The sequence below is a fragment of the Heterodontus francisci genome, chromosome 24 (assembly GCF_036365525.1).
Source record: "Heterodontus francisci isolate sHetFra1 chromosome 24, sHetFra1.hap1, whole genome shotgun sequence".
NCBI classification, from domain to species: Eukaryota; Metazoa; Chordata; class Chondrichthyes; order Heterodontiformes; family Heterodontidae; genus Heterodontus; species Heterodontus francisci.
The window spans coordinates 10,217,613-10,232,477 of record NC_090394.1 but is presented as its reverse complement, the minus strand read 5'-3'; positions in this window follow the sequence as shown (position 1 = coordinate 10,232,477).

The following is a 14,865-nucleotide window of genomic DNA, read 5'->3' as shown; positions in this document are numbered from 1 at the left end:
CCTCTCAGCCTCCTTTACTCCAGGGAAAACAGACCCAGCTAATCCAATCTCTCTTTATAACTCAAGCCCTCCAAACCAGGCAACACCCTTGTGAATCTTTTCTGCACCCTCTCTAGCTTAATCACATCTTTCCTGTCGTGCGGCGACCAGAACTGCACACAGTACTCCAAATGCGGCCTCACCAACGTTATGTATAACTGTAACATGACGTCCCAGCCCTTGTACTCAGTGCCTTGGCCGATGAAGGCAAGCATGCCATATGCCTTCTTCACCACCCTGTCTATCTGTGTTGCCACTTTCAGGGAACTATGTACTTGCAACCCAAGGTCTCTCTGCTCAACAACACTCCCCAGGGCACTGCCTTTCACTGTATATGTCCTGCCCTGTTTAACTTCCCAAAATGCATCACTTCGCACCTGTCTGCATTAAATTCCATTTGCCAATCCCTTGCCCACTTTCCCAGTTGCTCTATATCCTGCTGTAACCTTAGACAACCTTCTTCACTGTCCACTATACCACCAATTTTGGTGTCATCTGCAAACCTACTAATCATGCCTCCTACATTCACATCCAAGTCATTAATATATATGACAAACAACAGAGGGCCCAGCACCGATCCCTGCCGCACACCACTGGCCTCCAATCTGCAAAATAACCCTCCACTACCACTCTGTGCCTCCTATCACCAAGCCAATTTTGTCTCCAATTGGCTAGCTCACCCTGGATCCCATGTGTTCAAACCTTCTGGATCAGCCTACCATGCGGGACCTTGTCAAAAGCCTTGCTAAAGTCCATGTAGACAACGTCCATCGCCCTGCCCTCATCAATCCTCTTGGTCACCTCCTCAAAAAACTCCATCAAATTCGTCAGACATGATTTCCCACGCACAAAGCTATGCTGACTATCCCTAATCAGACCTTGCCTTTCCAAATGCATATAGATCCTGTCTCTCAGAATCCCTTCAAATAACTTACCCACCACTGATATAAGGCTCACCAGCCTGTCGTTCCCTGGCTTATCCCTGCTGCCCTTCTTAAATAAAGACACAACATTAGCTATCCTCCAGTCTTCCGGTACCTCACCCGTGGCTAACGATGATACAAAAATCTCTGCCAGGGCCCCAGCAATCTCCTCCCTTGCTTCCCATAGCATCCTAGGATACACCTGGTCAGGCCCTGGGGATTTATCCACTTTAATGCGCTTCAAAACCTCCAACACCTCCTCCTTTGTAATGTTGATATGCTCCAGGATATTGCTGTTCCCTCCCTTGAACTCACTAGCTTCCATGACCTTCTCCACGGTAAATACGGATGAGAAATATTCATTTCAGACCTCGCCCATTTCCTGTGGCTCCACACATAGAATGCCACACTGATCCTTAAGGGGACCTACTCTCTCCCTAGCTACCCTTTTACTCTTAATATACTTATAGAATCTTTTAGGATTCTCCTTTATCTTATCTGCCAGGGAAATCTCATGGCCTCATTTCGCCCTCCTAATTTCCATCTTAAGTGCACTCCTACATCCCTTATACTCCTCGAGGGACTCGCTCAAACCCAGGTGCCTATACCTGACATATGTCTCCTTTGTCCTGACCAGACCCTCAATATCCCTCGTCAACCAAGGTTCCCTAAACTTGCCAGCCTTGCCCTTCCATCTAACAGGAACATGCCGGCCCTGAACTCTTCCTATCTCACTTTTAAAATTTAAGTGGCAAAAATTCAGAGGGGAAATGAGGAAAAGAATCTAAGAAATTACAGACAGGTGCAAAAATTATAGGGTAGTTATAATGGGGAACTTTAATTATCCAAACATAGACTGGGATAATAGTAGTGCAAAGGCCAGTGAGGGGCAAGAGTTCTTAGAGTGTGTCAAGGAACATTCTCTACAACAGTATGTTGCTAGTCCAACGAGAAAGGAGGCACAGCTAGACCTGGTTCTTGGAATGCGGTGGGCCAAGTGGATCAGTAGGAGAGCATTTAGGAGATAGTGATCATTGTATCATAAGGTTTAGGCTGACTATGGAAAAGGACAAAGAACAATCCAGAGTAAGAATAATTAACTGGGGGAAGGCCAACTTCAATGGGGTAAGAATGGAGCTGGGGCGAATAAATTGGAGCCAAAAGCTGGCAGGAAAACCGGTAGATGAACAATGGGCTACCTTCAAAGAAGAGATAGTTCGAGCACAGTCAAGGTATGATCCCTCGAAGGGGAAAAGTAGAGCAAACAAATCCAGAGCTCCCTGGATGACAAAAGAGGTAGAGTTTAAGATAAAGAAGAAAAAGTGTGCTTATGACAGATGCCAGGTAGAAAATACTATTGAGAACCAGGCTGAAAAAAGAAGTTCCAGAGGGGAAGTGAAAAAGCAAATAAGAGAAGCAAAGAGAGAGCATGAAAAGAGACTGACAGCTCACATTAAAGGAAATCCCAAAGTATTCTATAGGCAAATAAATAGTAAAAGGGTGGTAAAAGGAAGAGTGGGGGCAATTAGGGACCAGAAAGGGTATTTACACATGGAGGCAGAGGGCATAGCTGAAATATTAAATGAATGCCTTGCATCTGTCTTTACCAAGGAAGAAGATGCAACCCAGGGAATGATGAAAGAGGAGGTAAGTCAGACACTAGGTTGAAAATTGATAAACAGTAAGTATTAGATAGGCTGTATGTCCTTAAAGTGGATAAAGGACCAGGGCCAGATGAGATGTATCCAAGGATACTGAGTGAAGTGAGGGTGGAAATTGCAGAGGCACTGGCCATAATTTTTCAGTCTTCCTTAGACTCGTGAGTGGCGCCAGAGGACTGGAGAATTGCAAATGCTACACCCTTGTTCAAAAAACTCCAGTTCTGAAGATGGTCACTAACCTGAAACGTTAACTCTGCTTCTCTCTCCACAGATGCTGCCAGACGAGTATTTCCAGAGTTTCTTGTATTTATTTCAGATTTCCAGTATCCGCAGTATTTTACTTTTATTTTAGGTTTGTAGTGGAGTTCCTTGGGAATCAGTGTTGGGACCCTTGCTTTTCCTGATATATATTAATGACCTAAAACTTGGTATACAGGGCACAATTTCAAGGTTTGCAGATAATATGAAACTTGGAAGCATTGTCAACTGTGAGGAGGATGGTGTAGCACTTCAAAAGGACATAGACAAGTTGGTGGAATGGACAGACAGGTGGCTGATGAAGTTCATTGCAGAGAAATGTGAAGTAATTCATTTAGGTAGTAAGAACATGGAGAGACAATATAGAATAAAGAGTACAATTCTAAAGGGGGTGCAGGTGCAGAGGGACCGAGGTGTATATGCGCACAAGTCATTGAAGGTGGCAGAACAGGTTGAGAGAGCGGTTAATAAAGCATACAGTATCCTGGGCTTTATTAATAGGGGCATAAAGTACAAGAGCAAGCAAGTTATGTTGAACTTGTATAAGACACTAGTTCGCCCTCAGCTGGAGTATTGCGTCCAGTTCTGGGCACCACACCTGAGGAAAGACATGAGTGCAGTGAAGAGAATACAGAAAAGATTCATGAGAATGGTTCCAGGGATGAGGAATTTCAGTTTTGAAGATAGATTGGAGAAATTAGGACTGTTTTCCTTGGAGAAGAGAAAGCTGAGAGGTAATTTGATAGAGGTATTCAAAATCATGAGGGGTCTGGACAGAGTAGATAGAGAGAAACTGTTGCTATTTGTGAAAGGATCGAGAATGAAAGGGCACAGATTTAAAATATTTGGTAAGAGAAGCAAAAGTGACATGAAGAAAAACTTTTTCACGCAGAGAGTGGTTAAGGTCTGGAATGCGTTGCCTGAGAACATGGTAGAGACAGGTTCATTTGAAGCATTCAAAAGGGAACTAGACAGTTATATGAAAAGGAAGAATGTGCAGTGTTATGGTGGGAAGGCAGGGGAATGGAACTGAAGGAGTTGCTCTTTCAGAGAGCTGGTGTGGACACGATGGGCTGTATGGCCTCCTGCGCTGTAACGATTCTGTGAAGTGTTATGATCTGGACTGTACTACTTGATAGGGTAATGGAAGCAGATTCAATAGTAATTTTCAAAAAGGAGCTGGATTTATACTTCAAGAGGAGAAATTTACAGAGTTATGGGGAAAGAACTGGAAAGTAGGACTAAATGGATAGCATTTTGAAAGAGCTGGCACAGACATGAGAGGCCAAATGGCATCCTGTGCTGCATGATGACATGAATCCATGAATTATAAATGTTGATTAGATATTTCCTGCAGATTGGTCTTGGGAATGCTATTAATCTGTAACAAAGGAATATAAACCACTCATTCCTGCACAATCCATTTACAGTTGGATATCTGGTATTTTCTTTAACATTTTATGGATAGCTGACGTGCCTGGTCCATACATACGCATTTCAGTAATAACATGCTATTATGGCCATGTGGTGCGATATGGGTGGTTCTTACTGTTCAACTTGACCGCATCAAGTGTTTTGTTATTAGGGTTTACCCCCTTGGTGTTTTATTTTTCAAATAAACAGGCTTTCTTGTAGGTTTTAAAAAACAGAAAATCAATTGTTTATTGACCCTTATCGCCTTATCCCGAAATTGTCGCAACCACATCCAGGCACATAGAGAGGGAAAAAAAGGTGACTTTCAGTTGGGCGGGGTGGGGGGGAGGTCACAATAAACCTGTTGAATTCTCTTGGAAATCAAATTCTCGATGGGTACAGGCCTGAAATGATTGTAGATTTCTCTTCCTTGAAAGTTCGGTTAAAGACGGTGCGTCCCTTCTAGTTCACTGCTGCCTAATGTAGATGTAGGATTCTACAGAAGGGTACGTGCCTTCTCGCTTGGTGGAAAACTGGCTGCTGGATGTTGCTTCTCTCTCTCTCTGGCTTCAGACTGTCTTTAAGGTAAAGCTGTATTGCTTCTCACCTCCTGGTTGGAAACGTTCTCATCTCTTCCCCATGGTGATCGCACAATGGCCCAGGACGAGCCTACTTCACACCTTCTTTGTTTCAGAGGAAGACATTCAATATTGGAATGTTTTAGGATGGCGTATAATTGACACCTCTTGGCTTTGAAGATTTATCTTTGTTAGACAGTTTGAATACACAAAGGCCAGCCCCTTTTCTTTCAGTGGCCATTTTGGACCATTGTTACTTTTTAAAATAAAGGTTCATTTTTTAACGACACAGTTTTTCATAACTCTTCAGAGTTAGTCCATAGTTTGTAAGATTGAACTTCCGGTGTGTGTGATAATGTAGAAACTTGCAACCTGTCTACTCTATCCAGGCCCCTCACAATTTTGTGCACCTCAATTAAGTCTCACTCAGCCTCCTCTGTTCCAGGGAAAACAACCCTAGCCTATCCAATCTTTCCTCATAGCTGCTACTTTCAGCCCTGGCAACATTCTTGTAAATCTCTTCTATACTCTCTCCAGAGCAATTATGTCCTTCCTGTAAAGTGGTGAGCAGAACTGTGCACAATACTCCAGCTGTGGCCTAACCAGTGTTTTCTACAGTTCCAGCATCACATCCCTGCTTTTGTATTCTATACCTCGGCCAATAAAGGAAAGCATTCCATATGCCTTCTTCACCACTCTACCTACCTGTCCTGCCACCTTCAGGGACCTGCACTCCAAGGTCTCTCACTTCTTCTACCCCTCTCAATATCTTCCCTTTTTTTGTGTATTCCCTCGCTTTGTTTGCCCTCCCCAAATACATCACCTCACACTTCTCTGGATTGAATTCCATTTGCCACTTTTCGGTTCACTCAACCAAACCATTGATAATGTTCTCTTGAGCTTCTTTTTATAGACATCCACAATAAAAAAACAAATTGGGCATATTTAAAAGAAACCTGAAGGTGTCGAAGATGGTTCAATGGGATGAGAATTGGGATGCTTCCTCTTCTGACAGCAAGTAACTGAAATTTGTGACTGTTGTATTGGGACAGGTTAGCAGTACTGAAGGGGGAATGTGAACAGCCAGAGGTTGTAGTACACATCGGTACTAATGACATAGGCAGGAAGAGTGACGAGGTCCTGCAGGGGGAGTTCAGGGAGTTAGGTAGAAAGTTAAAAGACAGGACCTCCAGGGTTGTAATCTCAGGATTACTCCCTGTGCCACGTGCCAGTGAGGCTAGAAATAGGAAGATAGTGCAGCTAAACATGTGGTTGAACAGCTGGTGTAGGAGGGAGGGTTTCAGATATCTGGATCATTGTGATCTCTTCCAGGACAGGTGGGACCTGTACAAGAAGGACGGGTTGCATCTAAACTGGAGGGGCACAAATATCCTGGTTGCGAGGTTTGTTAGCGTCACTCGGGAGGGTTTATACTAGTGTGGCAGGGGGGTGGGAACCAGAGCAGTAGGACACCAGGTGAAATAACTGAGGGGGAACTAGTAAATAAAGCCAGTAAGACTAAGAGGAAGAGCAGGCAGGGAGATGTCGCTGAGCACAGCGGGACTGGAGGTCTGAAGTGCATTTGTTTCAATGCGAGAAGTATAACAGGTAAGGCAGATGAACTTAGAGCTTGGATTAGTACTTGGAACTATGATGTTGTTGCTATTACAGAGACTTGGTTGAGGGAAGGACAGGATTGGCAGCTAAATGTTCCAGGGTTTAGAAGCTTCAGGCGGGATAGAGGGGGATGTAAAAGGGGTGGGGGAGTTGCATTACTGGTTAAGGAGAATATCACAGCTGTACTGCGGGAGGACACCTCGGAGGGGTCATGCAGCAAGGCAATATGGGTGGAGCTCAGGAATAGGAAGAGTGCAGTCACGATGTTCGGGGTTTACTACAAGCCTCTCAACAGCCAGTGGGAGGTAGAAGAGCAGATATGTAGACAGATTTTGGAAAGATGTAGAATTAACAGGGTTGTAGTGGTGGGTGATTTTAACTTCCCCAATATTGACTGGGACTCACTTACTACTAGGGGCTTGGATGGGGCAGAATTTCTAAGGAGCATCCAGAAGGGCTTCTTGAAACAATATGTAGATAGTCCAACTAGGGAAGGGGCCGTACTGGACCTGGTATTGGGGACTAAGCCCAGCCAAGTGGTCGAAGTCTCAATAAGGGAGCATTTCGGCAACAGTGACCATAATTCCGTAAGTTTTAAGGTACATAGAACATAGAACATACAGCGCAGTACAGGCCCTTCAGCCCTCGATGTTGCGCCGACCTGTGAAACCATCTGACCTACACTATTCCATTTTCATCCATATGTCTATCCAATGACCACTTAAATGCCCTTAAAGTTGGCGAGTCTACTACTGTTGCAGGCAGGGCGTTCCACGCCCCTACTACTCTGTGTAAAGAAACTACCTCTGACATCTGTCCTATATCTATCACCCCTCAACTTGAAGCTATGTCCCCTCGTGTTTGCCATCACCATCCGAGGAAAAAGGCTCTCACTATCCACCCTGTCCAACCCTCTGATTATCTTATATGTCTCTATTAAGTCACCTCTTCTCCTCCTTCTCTCTAACGAAAACAACCTCAAGTCTCTCAGCCTTTCCTCGTAAGACCTTCCCTCCATACCAGGCAACATCCTAGTAAATCTCCTCTACACCTTTTCCAAAGCTTCCACATCCTTCCTATAATGCGGTGACCAGAACTGCACGCAATACTCCAGGTGCGGCCGCACCAGAGTTCTGTCCAGCTGCAGCATGACCTCGTGGCTCCTAAACTCGATCGCCCTACTAATAAAAGCTAACACACCATATGCCTTCTTAACAGCTCTATTAACCTGGGTGGCAACTTTCAGGGATTTATGTACCTGGACACCAAGATCTCTCTGCTCATCTACACTACCAAGAATCTTCCCATTAGCCCAGTATTCTGCAATCCTGTTACTCCTTCCGAAGTGAATCACCTCACACTTTTCCGCATTAAACTCCATTTGCCATCTCTCAGCCCAGCTCTGCAGCCTATCTATGTCCCTCTGTAACCTACAACATCCTTCGGCACTATCCACAACTCCACCGACCTTCGTGTCATCCGCAAATTTACTAACCCACCCTTCTACACCCTCATCCAGGTCATTTATAAAAATGACAAACAGCAGTGGCCCCAAAACAGATCCTTGCGGTACACCACTAGAAATTATACTCCAGGATGAACATTTACCATCAACCACCACCCTCTGTCTTCTTTCAGCTAGTCAATTTCTGATCCAAAGCACTAATTCACCTTCAATCACATACTTCTGTATTTTCTGCAATAGCCTACCATGGGGAACTTTATCAAACGCCTTACTGAAATCCATATAGACCACATCCACGGCTTTACCCTCATCCACCTGTTTGGTCACCTTGTCAAAAAACTCAATAAGGTTTGTGAGGCACGACCTACCCTTCACAAAACCGTGCTGACTATCGCTAATGAACTTATTCTTTTCAAGATGATTATAAATCCTATCTCTTATCACCTTTTCCAACATTTTACCCACAACCGAAGTAAGGCTCACAGGTCTATAATTACCAGGGCTGTCTCTACTCCCCTTCTTGAACAAGGGGACAACATTTGCTATCCTCCAGTCTTCCGGCACTATTCCTGTCGACAATGACGACATAAAAATCAAGGACAAAGGCTCTGCAATCTCCTCCCTGGCTTCCCAGAGAATCCTAGGATAAATCCCATCTGGCCCAGGGGACTTATCTATTTTCACACTTTCCAAAATTGCTAACACCTCCTCCTTGTGAACCTCAATCCCATCTAGCCTAGTAATCTGTATCTCAGTATTCTCCTCGACAACATTTTCTTTCTCCACTGTAAATACTGACGAAAAATATTCATTTAACACTTCCCCTATCTCCTCCGATTCCACACACAACTTCCCACTACTATCCTTGATTGGCCCTAACCTATCTCTAGTCATTCTTTTATTCCTGATATACCTATAGAAAGCGTTAGGGTTTTCCTTGATCCTATCCGCCAATGACTTCTCGTGTCCTCTCCTTGCTCTTCTTATCTCTCCCTTTAGATCCTTCCTGGCTAGCTTGTAACTCTCAAGCGCCCTAACTGAGCCTTCACGTCTCATCCTAACATAAGCCTTCTTCTTCCTCTTGACAAGCTCTTCAACTTCTTTAGTAAACCACAGCTCCCTCGCTCGACAACTTCCTCCCTGCCTGACAGGTACATACTTATCAAGGACACGCAGTAGGTGCTCCTTGAATAAGCTCCACATTTTGAATGTGCCCATCCCCTGCAGTTTCCTTCCCCATCCTACGCATCCTAAATCTTGCCTAATCGCATCATAATTTCCTTTCCCCCAGCTATAATTCTTGCCCTGCTGTATATGCCTGTCCCTGCCCATCGCTAAGGTAAACCTAACCGAATTGTGATCACTATCACCAAAGTGCTCACCAACTTCTAAATCTAACACCTGGCCGGGTTCATTACCCAGTACCAAATCCAATGTGGCATCGCCCCTGGTTGGCCTGTCTACATACTGTGTCAGAAAACCCTCCTGCACACACTGGACAAAAACAGACCCATCTAAAGTACTCGAACTATAGTATTTCCAGTCAATATTTGGAAAGTTAAAGTCCCCCATAACCACTACCCTGTTACTCTCGCTCCTGTCAAGAATCATCTTTGCTATCCTTTCCTCTACATCTCTGGAACTATTTGGAGGTCTATAGAAAACTCCCAACAGGGTGACCTCTCCTCTCCTGTTTCTAACCTCGGCCCAGACTACCTCAGTAGACGAGTCCTCAAACGTCCTTTCTGCCGCTGTAATACTTTCCTTGATTAACAATGCCACACCCCCCCCCCCTCTTTTACCATCTTCTCTGTTCTTAGTGAAACATCTAAATCCCGGAACCCACAACATCCATTTCCTGTCCATGTCTCTGAAATGGCCACAACATCGAGATCCCAGTACCAACCCATGCTGCAAGCTCACCCACCTTATTCCGGATGCTCCTGGCGTTGAAATAGACACATTTTAAACCAAGCTCTTGCTTGCCAGTGCCCTCTTGTGTCCTTATAACCTTATCCCTGACCTCACTACTCTCAACATCCTGCACACTGGAACTACAATTTAGGTTCCCATCCCCCTGCTGAATTAGTTTAAACCCCCCAAAGAGCACTAGCAAATCTCCCCCCCAGGATATTGGTACCCCTCTGGTTCAGGTGAAGACCATCCTGTTTGTAGAGGTCCCACCTACCCCAGAAAGAGCCCCAATTATCCAGGAAACCAAAACCCTCCCTCCTACACCATCCCTGCAGCCACGTGTTCAACTCCTCTCTCTCCCTATTCCTCACTTCGCTAGCACGTGGCACGGGCAACAACCCAGAGATAACAACTCTGTTTGTTCTCGCTCTAAGCTTCCACCCTAGCTCCCTGAATTTCTGCCTTAAATCCCCATCTGTCTTCCTACCTATGTCGTTGGTGCCTATGTGTACCACGACTTGGGGCTGCTCCCCCTCCCCCTTGAGGATCCCAAAAACACGATCTGAGACATCACGTACCCTGGCACCTGGGAGGCAACACAACAACCGTGAGTCTCTCTCGTTCCCACAAAACCTCCTATCTGTTCCCCTAACTATGGAGTCCCCAATGACTAATGCTCTGCTCCTCTTACCCCTTCCCTTCTGAGCAACAGGGACAGACTCTGCGCCAGAGACCTGTATCCCATTGCCTACCCCTGGTAAGCCGTCTCCCCCAACAGTATCCAAAACGGTATACCTGTTGTTGAGGGAAACGGCCACAGGGGATCCCTGCACTGCCTGCTGGTTCCCTCTCCTTCCCCTGACGGTAACCCATCTACCTTCTTCTTTTACCTGAGGTGTGACTGCCTCCCGATAACTCCTCTCAATACTTGTGGATAAGGATAAAAGTAGTCCTCGGGTGAAGGTGCTAAATTCGGAGAAGGCTAATTATAACAATATTAGGCAGGAGCTGAAGAATTTAGATTGGGGGCGTCTGTTTGAGGGTAAACCAACATCTGACGTGAGGGAGTCTTTCAAACGTCAGTTGATTAGAATCCAGGACCGGCATGTTCCTGTGAGGATGAAGGATAAGTTTGGCAAGTTTCGGGAACCTTGGATAACGAGGGATATTGTGAGCCTAGTCAAAAAGAAAAAGGAAGCATTCGTAAGGGCGAGAAGGCTGGGAATGGACAAAGCCCTTGAGGAATATAAAGAAAGTAGGAAGGAACTTAAGCAAGGAATCATGAGGGCTAAAAGGGGTCACGAAAAGTCATTGGCAAACAGGATTAAGGAGAATCCCAAGGCTTTTTATACGTATATAAAGAGCAAGAGGGTAACCAGGGAAAGGGTTGGCCCACTCAAGGACAGAGGAGGGAATCTATGTGTGGAGCCAGAGGAAATGGGGGAGGTAATAAATGAGTACTTTGCATCAGTATTCACCAAACAGAAGGACTTGGTGGATGATGAGCCCAGGGAAGGGAGTGTAGATAGTCTCAGTCTTCTCATTATCAAAAAGGAGGAGGTGTTGGGCGTCCTGCAAAGCATTAAGGTAGATAAGTCCCCAGGGCCTGATGGGATCTACCCCAGAATACTGAGGGAGGCAAGGGAAGAAATTGCTGGGGCCTTGACAGAAATCTTTGTATCCTCATTGGCGACAGGTGAGGTCCCAGAGGACTGGAGAATAGCCAATGTTGTTCCTTTGTTTAGGAAGGGTAGCAAGGATAATCCAGGAAATTACAGGCCAGTGAGCCTGACATCAGTGGTAGGGAAATTATTAGAGAGGATTCTTCGGGACAGGATTTACTCCCATTTGGAAACAAACGAATGTATTAGCGAGAGACAGCATGGCTTTGTGAAGGGGAGGTCGTGTCTCACTAATTTGATCGAGTGTTTTGAGGAAGTGACGAGGATGCTTGATGAAGGAAGGGCAGTGGATGTTGTCTATATGGACTTCAGTAAAGCCTTTGACAAGGTCCCTCATGGCAGACTGGTACAAAAGGTGAAATCACACAGGATCAGAGGTGAGCTGGCAAGATGGATACAAAACTGGCTCAGTCATAGAAGACAGAGGAGAGGGTAGCAGTGGAAGGGTGCTTTTCTGAATGGAGGGCTGTGACTTGTGCTGTTCCGCAGGGATCAGTGCTGGGACCTTTGCTGTTTGTAGTATATATAAATGATTTGTAGGAAAATGTAGCTGGTCTGATTAGTAAGTTTGTGGACGACACAAAGGTTATTGGAGTTGCGGATAGTGATGAGGATTGTCAGAGGATACAGCAGGATATAGATCGGTTGGAGACTTGGGCGGAGAAATGGCAGATGAAGTTTGATCCGGACAAATGTGAGGTAATGCATTTTGGAAGATCTAATACAGGTGGGAAGTATACAGTAAATGGCAGAACCCTTAGGAGTATTGACAGGCAGAGAGATCTGGGCGTACAGGTCCACTTGTCACTGAAAGTGGCAACACATGTGGATAAGGTAGTCAAGAAGGCATACGGTTTGCTTGCCTTCATCGGTCGGGCATAGAGTATAAAAATTGGCAAGTCATGCTGCAGCTGTACAGAACTTTAGTTTGGTCACACTTAGAATATTGCGTGCAATTCTGGTCGCCACACTACCAGAAGGACGTGGAGGCTTTGGAGAAGGTACAGAAGAGGTTCACCAGGATGTTGCCTGGTCTGGAGGGTATTAGCTTTGAGGAGAGGTTGGATAAACTCAGATTGTTTTCACTGGAACGACGGAGGTGGAGGGGCGACATGATAGAGCTTTACAAAGCTTTGAGTGGCATGGATAGAGTGGATAGTCAGAAGCTTTTTCCCAGGGTGGAAGAGTCAGTTACTGGGGGACATAGATTTAAGGTGCAAGGGGCAAAGTTTAGAGGGGATGTGCGAGGCAAGTTCTTTCCACAGAGGGTGGTGAGTGCCTGGAACTTTCTGCTGGGGGAGGTGGTGGAAGCAGGTACGATAGCGACGTTTAAGAGGCATCTTGACAAATACATGAATAGGATGGGTGTAGAGAGATACGGACCACAGAAGTGCAGAAGGTTTTAGTTTAGACAGGCATCAAGATCGGCACAGGCTTGGCGGGCCGAATGGCCTGTTCCTGTGCTGCACTGTTTTGTTCTTTGTCCCCTGTGTTTGTTATTGTCTCTGTTCAGCAGGATCATGGAATGTTGTTGACCAGAATACTTTATTTTTTCTGTTTAGAATTAACCCAGAGTTTCAGTGCTGATTGGAATATTGATGCTGGACATGGTTTCAGCGGATCAATATTAATTTCTGGCTTGGTGGAAAACTGACTGCTGGATGTTGCTTCTGGATTATAAATTTTGATGCATCAATGTTAGTTACTAGTGGTGTACCGCAAGGATCTGTTTTGGGGCCACTGCTGTTTGTCATTTTTATAAATGACCTGGAAGAGGGTGTAGAAAGGTGGGTTAGTAAATTTGCGGATGATACAAAGGTCGGTGGAGTTGTGGATAGTGCCGAAGGATGTTGTAAGGTACAGAGGGACATAGATAGGCTGCAGAGCTGGGCTGAGAGATGGCAAATGGAGTTTAATGCGGAAAAGTGTGAGGTGATTCACTTTGGAAGGAGTAACAGGAATGCAGAGTACTGGGCTAATGGGAAGATTCTTGGTAGTGTAGATGAACAGAGAGATCTTGGTGTCCAGGTACATAAATCCCTGAAAGTTGCTACCCAGGTTAATAGGGCTGTTAAGAAGGCATATGGTGTGTTAGCTTTTATGAGTAGGGGGATCGAGTTTCGGAGCCACGAGGTCATGCTGCAGCTGTACAAAACTCTGGTGAGACCGCACCTGGAGTATTGCGTGCAGTTCTGGTCACCGCATTATAGGAAGGATGTGGAAGCTATGGAAAGGGTGCAGAGGAGATTTACTAGGATGTTGCCTGGTATGGAGGGAAGGTCTTACGAGGAAAGGCTGAGGGACTTGAGGTTGTTTTCGTTGGAGAGAAGGAGGAGGAGAGGTGACTTAATAGAGACATATAAGATAATCAGAGGGTTAGATAGGGTGGATAGTGAGCGTCTTTTTCCTTGGATGGTGATGGCAAACACGAGGGGACATAGCTTCAAGTTGAGGGGTGATAGATATAGGACAGATGTGAGAGGTACGTTTCTTTACTCAGAGAGTAGTAAGGGCGTGGAACGCCCTGCCTGCAGCAGTAGTAGATTCGCCAACTTTAAGGGCATTTAAGTGGTCATTGGATAGACATATGGATGAAAATGGAATAGTGTAGGTCAGATGGTTTCACAGGTCGGCGCAACATCGAGGGCCGAAGGGCCTGTACTGCGCTGTAATGTAATGTTCTAAAATGTGATCACTTACAAAACAGTAGGGTTTTAAGATTAAATTTTAAAAGGTCTTTGAAGCTACAGAAGAAAATAAGGATTGAAGTGTGCTTTTCAAGTGGGAATGTCTAGTTGGTTGAACTTTTTTTTTAAATGGTTTGTCAGTTCAGTCCAAAATTTTGCTAAGTTTGAAGAACTTTTGAAATCAGCAGTCATTTGGTTTGTTTAAATGCCGAGTTGAATTTCACCCCTCCTTATCAGTAAACTTGAAAAGAAATGTTGAATTTGTTTACAGTTTACATTTACTGGAAGTTTGATTCTGTGAACACACAACTTCCTGCAAAACTTTTTTTTAGTAAAAAATTAGTTTGTAATAACTGATATCATTCAACTCCTTAACAGATGATCTTTTGTTCTGACTTAATTCCGCCTATCATAGGTGGAGTGGCATGCTTATTATGTTTTAATGCGCTACTGCAAAAAGGTGTGATCCCCACACAAACCTACAATCTCTGCTGCTGGATGCCTGAAATTCCTGCAATGGAAGGAGGGAAAGCTAAAGCAGAAGTTTACCGCAGAGGCTGCGGCCATGTAATATCTAAGAGCTACAAAAAGTTTTCGCTGTGCCCTTAGAACAGAATACCTGTCCACT